The sequence below is a fragment of the Suricata suricatta genome, chromosome 8 (genome assembly GCF_006229205.1).
Source record: "Suricata suricatta isolate VVHF042 chromosome 8, meerkat_22Aug2017_6uvM2_HiC, whole genome shotgun sequence".
NCBI lineage: Eukaryota > Metazoa > Chordata > Mammalia > Carnivora > Herpestidae > Suricata > Suricata suricatta.
The window spans coordinates 127,628,552-127,635,143 of record NC_043707.1 but is presented as its reverse complement, the minus strand read 5'-3'; positions in this window follow the sequence as shown (position 1 = coordinate 127,635,143).

Sequence of the window (6,592 nt, the reverse complement as noted above, 5' to 3'; positions counted from 1 at the left end):
GGGGGGGGGGGGGGGGGGGTAGTGGCCTGCGCACAGATATCTCCCCCGACATCTCACTCTTGAACTAGCTTTCCAAACTGTTGTTCAAGGTACCTGGTCTGCCACACTCTATCATGGGAGCCTGAGCAGACTCATACATCCAGGCAAGAGACTGACTGGAGGAGACAGGCGGGAACTTTCTGGGAAGGGGCAAGTGTTGCATGCTGTGATGGGATGTGGATTACGTGGGTGTATCCACTTGTCAAACTTGTCCAGCTGAGATCTGTGCATTTCCGCGTTTGTATCTTTTCCCTCTAAGAAACAACCGTAAGTAATAATGATGGTTGTAACTGAGTGCAGGTGCAGAGTGGGTGGGGGCATGGATGATAAAAGAAGGCAGAATACTGATACATGTTGAAGCTTGGTGGTGAGTACAGAGGAGTTCATGATACAATTTTGTTTACTTTCTTTCTGTCAGAGATTTTCAAAAATCAAAAGTCTAAAATAAAAAGGTAAAGAACATAGAAGTGATGCTCTCTTCTCTCTCTTCCTTTCTCGTGGTGGATTTCCTGGCTCTCTCTTCTGTCTTTCCATGTGACTGGTTGAGGTGTGGAAAGATCCTGAGATTCAGGCTTCGTGGGAGACTTGTCGCTGTGGTTCCATAGAGCTGATATATCATGGAGATTAAGCCCTTGGTCTTTTTTTTTTTTTTTAGTTAAAAAGTTTTTTTAGTGTTTAGTTTTGAGAGAGAGAGAAGGAGGAGCAGGGAGATGGGAGGACTGAAGATCCAAAGTGGGCTCTGAGCCGACAGGAGACAGCCTGATGCGGAGCTCAAACCCACGAATGGTGAGATCATGACCTGGGCTGAAGTTGAATACTTAACTGACTGAGCCACCAAGGTGCCCCAAGCACTCAGTCTTTGGAAGACTGAGTTGGAATCCCAACTCTCACTAACCAAGAATTTGTGTTAATCATTTGACCTTTTTCATTCTCTGTTTCTCACCTACACAGTGGAGTTAATAACAGCTACCTCATCAGGGAAGTTGAAAAATATTAAACATAAGAATGTATACAAATCACTTAGAATGGTTTTAATGCAAGTAACAGAAAACCCAATGTGAACTGGTTTAAACAATGAAGATATTGACTTGTGTTAAAAAAAAATAGATTAGTGGCTTTCAGGTATGGTTTGATCCAGAGTCACAACTTCTCCTTCTCCTTCTTCTTAATAATTCCAAAAGCCTCCATATCTCTGTAAACCTCTTACCATATGTTATTCCAGATATTTAAGACTTTTCTTCTTTTCTTCCCCCCCCCCCCCGTTTATCTACCTGAGAAAAGATTTTACACATAGGCAAGATTAAATAGCCTCAATTTCATTTCCTATACTCTCCTCCTTGTTAATTGCACTGCTTTTTTTTTTTTTTCTGCTTATACTCTGCACCATAATTTCCTTCCTTCTGTTCTCAAATACGTCAAGCTCAGTCCTGCCACTTGGCCCTTGTTTTAGCTGCTTCCTCTACTTGGCTTGAGTTTTCCTTGATCATCTTAGGGCTGACTTCTTCATATCACGCAGGACCTCATTTCAGATATCCTCTCCTGTGCAGCGCCTTTCCTGACCACTCTCTCTCAAATTCAGACCATGCTTTCTTTTCCTCTCCTGCTTTCTTTTCTTTACATTAATGACGACTCTCTTTTTTTTCCCCTTGTAATGTGTGAATTGGCTGCATCTATTTCCTCCCAGGGGCCTTGTAAGTGCCAAGAGGCGGGGACCTTGCCTGTCTGACTTTTGCCTGTGCCTGATTTTTGTGCCTGAAACATTAAAAGTGCCTAATAGACATCCTGTTGAATGAATGAATGAATGCTTTACCTCAGAGGATTGCTAAGAGGGTTGAATGCAAAAATGCACTTAAAAGGAAAAGTACAGTGTAGAGAATAGAGGCAATAATATTTTAGTAATTTTATATGGGGACAGACGGTGACAACACTTACCATAACGAGAGTTTCCAAATGTACGTAATTGTAGGATCACTACGCGTACACCTGAAACTGACATGATATTGTGTGTCAATTGTACTTTGATTAAAAAGAAAACAGAGTTCTTGGCCTGAGACCGGCCACAATGTTTCAGTAAGTGGGAGTCGTTGAGACGCATTGTTTTTGCTGCTGTTGTCACGATTCCTGCTTCTGAGTATCTTTCTCCATCACGGATGGAAATTACTCTCAGGCCACAACCCAGTTGAAAAGTGGGAAAGTCCCTCTGTCAGCCAGCTGGCCCCCCCCCCCCCCCCCCCCCCCCCCCCCCCCCCCCCCCCCCCCCCCCCCCCCCCCCCCCCCCCCCCCCCCCCCCGTCTCATCCAAGCTGCATAAAGCTGTTGATGTGATTTATTTCCCTCAGGGGATGGAATTCATCATCAGCTTTGCCCTTGAGAAGCCTCCTGGGCTAGGTTTGAACTAAATGTGGGAAGCTCAGACGGTCTGGATTTCATTGTCAAGGTCTTCAGAGACCGTGGTGAGAGCTCCTTCGCTTCACCGGCCAAATAAAAGCATGAAAATCAAAGGAAAGATGTGCGTGTGGGAAGGTGGCTACGAAGAAAGTCTGGCTTCTTCCAAAGACTTAGCCCTTCCTGAAAGAGCCCCTTCTTTGGGCAAATCTCTCCAAAAGTCCATTCTCAGAGTTTCTTGAGCCACGAGAGCAGCAGTACCATTCTCAGACCTGCTAGCTGGGGCCCCTGCCCTGGGTGAGAACTCTGTAGGTCGAGGGTGGTGCCTGTCGTCCCACTTTCTGGAATTTTCTTGTCCAAATGCCCCTGAGTCACTTCCAGGGCCCATGCAGATTGCTTGTCCAGGTTCATCCTCTTGAGTGAAGGGGATGGATGCCACATGAGCAAGAAAGAAGTCTTTTAGGAGATCAGTCCATGGTCTTGAAGAGACTCCGTGACTCATTGGCCTGGTACCTCCCTCTCAGTGCAGGGGTGAAGGCAGCCTGTTACCACAAGATGATGGGGCGCCGTGCTGTACAGGGGAAGCTGAGTAATAAGGGAAGGCATGGGTGGAGCTCAGTGGCTCAGGGGTGGGCTGTGTTAGGCACCGTCCATGTGTCTCCCCCGATCCTTGGGGCCCCACCTATGTCCTGGCCTCTCAGCAGCTGACTGCCTCACGGTCAGGACTCAGGTGGACCTGTGGTTTCTATCCCTGGGCTGCTCCCCGTCTACCATTCACTCATTCGTCTGCCTAATTTTGTCTCCTTGTATTACATCTGGAAGATTTCCAGTCTCAGACGGTCACCTTTCTGCCACTTGGCGTGCATCTGACTTTATTCTACTTGCCTCTGGGCAGGGGGCATCAGTTGAACATCCTAAAAGTTGGGACAAAGGCAAAAATAAAAATGATTTTTGGATTAAATGTGTGATTTTTCTTTAAAATTTGAGAGAAAGAGACAGAGAGAGAGGGAGAGAGAGTGTAAGCAGGGGAGAGGGGTAGAGAGGGAGAGAGAGAGAGAATCTCACCTGGGCTCCATGCTCAGTGTGGAGCCTGACTCAGGGCTCGATGGCTCCATGCTCAGTGTGGAGCCTGACTCAGGGCTCGATCCCACGACCCTGGGATCATGACATTAGGTGAAATCAAGAGTTGGACGCTCAACCACATGAGCCACCCAGGTGCCCCTGATCTCTGTTAATATACTTGAGGCTATTATCGGGGCCAAGGGCAGACCACCCCAAAATGTGCCACTTAGCATATTGATTATTTTATTTTATTGATTATTTTTTTAATTTTTAGTTTTTAAAATAAAAAATGTTTATTTTTGAGAGAGATTGAGAGAATGAGCAGGAGGAGGGGCAGAGAGAGAGGAGAGAGAGAATCCCAAGTAGTCTTCAGGCTGTCGGCACAGAGCCTGACCTGGGGCTCGATCTCATATGAACCGTGAGATCACAGCCTGAGCCAACATCAAGAGTCGGCCACCCAACCGACTGAGCCATCCAGGTGTCCCCTAGTGTTTTTAATTTTTAATTTTTAAAAATTTTATTTTAAGTAATCTCTAGACCCAGTGTGGGGCTTGAACCCACAACCCCGAGATCAAGAGTCCCATGCCCCACCGACTGGGTTAGCCAGGAGCCTGGCATATTGGTTATTTAAAAAAAATTTGTTTACATTTATTTATCTTTTGAGAGATAGAGTGAGATGAGACAGAGCATGAGCAGGGAAGGTCGGAGAAAGAAGGAGACACAGAATCCGAAGCAGGCTCCAGGCTCCGAGCTGTCAACACAGAGCCTGACGTGGGGCTTGAACCCACGAACCATGAGATCATGACTTGAGCTAAAGTCCGAGCTTAACCAACTGAGCCACTCAGGTGCCCCCATATTGGTTATTTTAAATGAAAGTTACTTAAGAGACAGCTTTTGCATAAAGACAGTCAGACCCTCCCCGTACCCCCCCCACCAAAAGCAAGAAATAAATCTCTCATGTGAGAAGTACCCTTCTTGTCCTGGGAGGTAAGAAACATCCTTATCACCAGATGTAGGAAATTTTAGAAGGCGATATTAACAGCGCTTGTTACTTTTTGCCCATTTACTACCCCAGCCCCAATGCAGTTTAGAATTCTTTACTCATGTGAGCTCCCAAACTTAAGTTTTGGGTTTTTTTCTGCCCATTTCTCAGATTTTTTGCCTTTTTGTCTACAAAGTGTAAGGACGACCTGCCTCGGGTCATTTCCTTAAGTCTCAATTTCATTACTGGCCTCCCGAGACTACGTAATAAACCCCTGTTTTTCTCTCCTATTAACCTGTCTCATGTAAATTTAATTCTTCGTCCAGCTGCAAGACCGTGAAAAGGGTAGAAGAAGAATATTTCCTTCCCAGTGAGAGCAAAACCTGAGAAATTGTTATTTCATCCTGGGCGGGCTGTAAGAACTACGGCCCAGAGGCTGGGCTGGCAGACGTGTCCACTCATGTGGACAATCCTGTCACGCTTTCTAACATCAGGAGCAGCAGAAACAACGGACTTTGGATCAAGACAGCAGTGGGCTCGAATTCTCACTGTCCCTGTCTCGCGGCTCATGCACCCGTGTGCATGCACGCAAGACGGGGTAAATTTCCAGAAGTGGGGTTGCTGAGTCGAAGGGGCAGATGCGTTTATAGCTGATCAGTGCTGGCCAACTCTGGTTGAGCTGTTACACCGCACTTCCACCTGTTACACCAACCCTCCCCCGCATCACTCTGTTATCCTTGTTTGCACAAGACACGAGTTTTATTTCATTAATTTCAGCCTCTTGCTCCTCTGCCGATTTATTTTTCATATGTTCACTTAGATATAGGGTTCCTTGAAAAATATTTAGTGCTTTAAAATCACATGCAAGGTATTGTGATACATAGTTCCCTTTTTCTTCTGCCAACATTGCAAACTGGCCCAGGGGGCTGGCTGCCTTGGCCAACACCAATCTGGCAAAGCCACAGATCTGAGAGAGAAGCTTGGATCTGAAGCACAAGCAAGAGAACGTCTGTAGGGTCCTGCAGGGAAATAGGGAGCTGATCTCGACTGGCGGGGGCAGTTTTTAAGAAAAGGGACCAGGGGCTGGCCGTGCCCTGGAACGGAAGGCTGGCCCTTTTGGCAGTGACTGCATGGGTTGGCAGGAAGCTTCTGGAATGATCTTCTTCCTCTCCCTTTGCTTCTTCACCCCAGAAGCCAGAACTGAGGTGCTCAAGTGCCGGTGGTAAATACTAGGACTGTCCAGAGCCCTGCTGGGCGAGGGTGCTGAAAACAACTTGCAGACTGCTAAACTACCCTCAGGCCTTCATTCTTTCGTCTCCTCTTCCTCCCAACCCGGCAATCCCAGGGGCGGTTGATTTTAATCTCGGGATGTGCTTTCTGCCAGTGCTTAATGAGGAAATCCTGACCGGAATAGTATAGCCTCTCAGGGGCCCCTGGGTGGCTCAGTTGGTTAAGTGTCCGACCTCAGCTTGAGTCGTGATCTCCTGGTTCGTGGGTTCGAGCCCCGTGTCGGGCTCTGTGCTGACAGCTCAGAGCCTGGAGCCTGCTTTGGATTCTGCGTCTCCCTTGCTCTTTGCCCCTCTCGTGCTCTGTCTTTGTCTCTGTGTCTCCTTCTCTCTCAAAAATAAATAAACATTACAAAAAAATGAATAGTATATCCTTTCAAATTGTTATTCAATGTGAGGTTGTAAAAGCAACCTTCTCGGGAATGGAAGCCTTCTGAAATTCTGCACACAGACTTATACCGCAAACATTCCTGGAAGAATACTTGGTTCAGGAGTGCCCGGTCTTTAGTGGAGGGAGAGGTTAACAGAGCAAGGAAGCCACTCCTTTCCTTTCCCCTAGAGGAAGGCGCTGAGGAAAGAAAGGCCCTTGGCGAGCATTTAGTTGTGGTTTTTTTCAAAGGGAAGCTTGGGAGCCTCCCTTGAAACCGAAAAGCAATTAGGGGGGCCTGATGGGGTCATCCTTTCTCTGGCCGGTCCTGAGGTGTCGGGGCCGCCAATTTTTCTGTCTGCCTCAGGCAAGGATTATCACTCCGTTGAGTGAGCCAGTAAACAAGATTTGCATCTGGAGATTGCCATTTCCTGGTCAAAATAACTTTGGCGACTGTCTTGCTGAGCTAGAC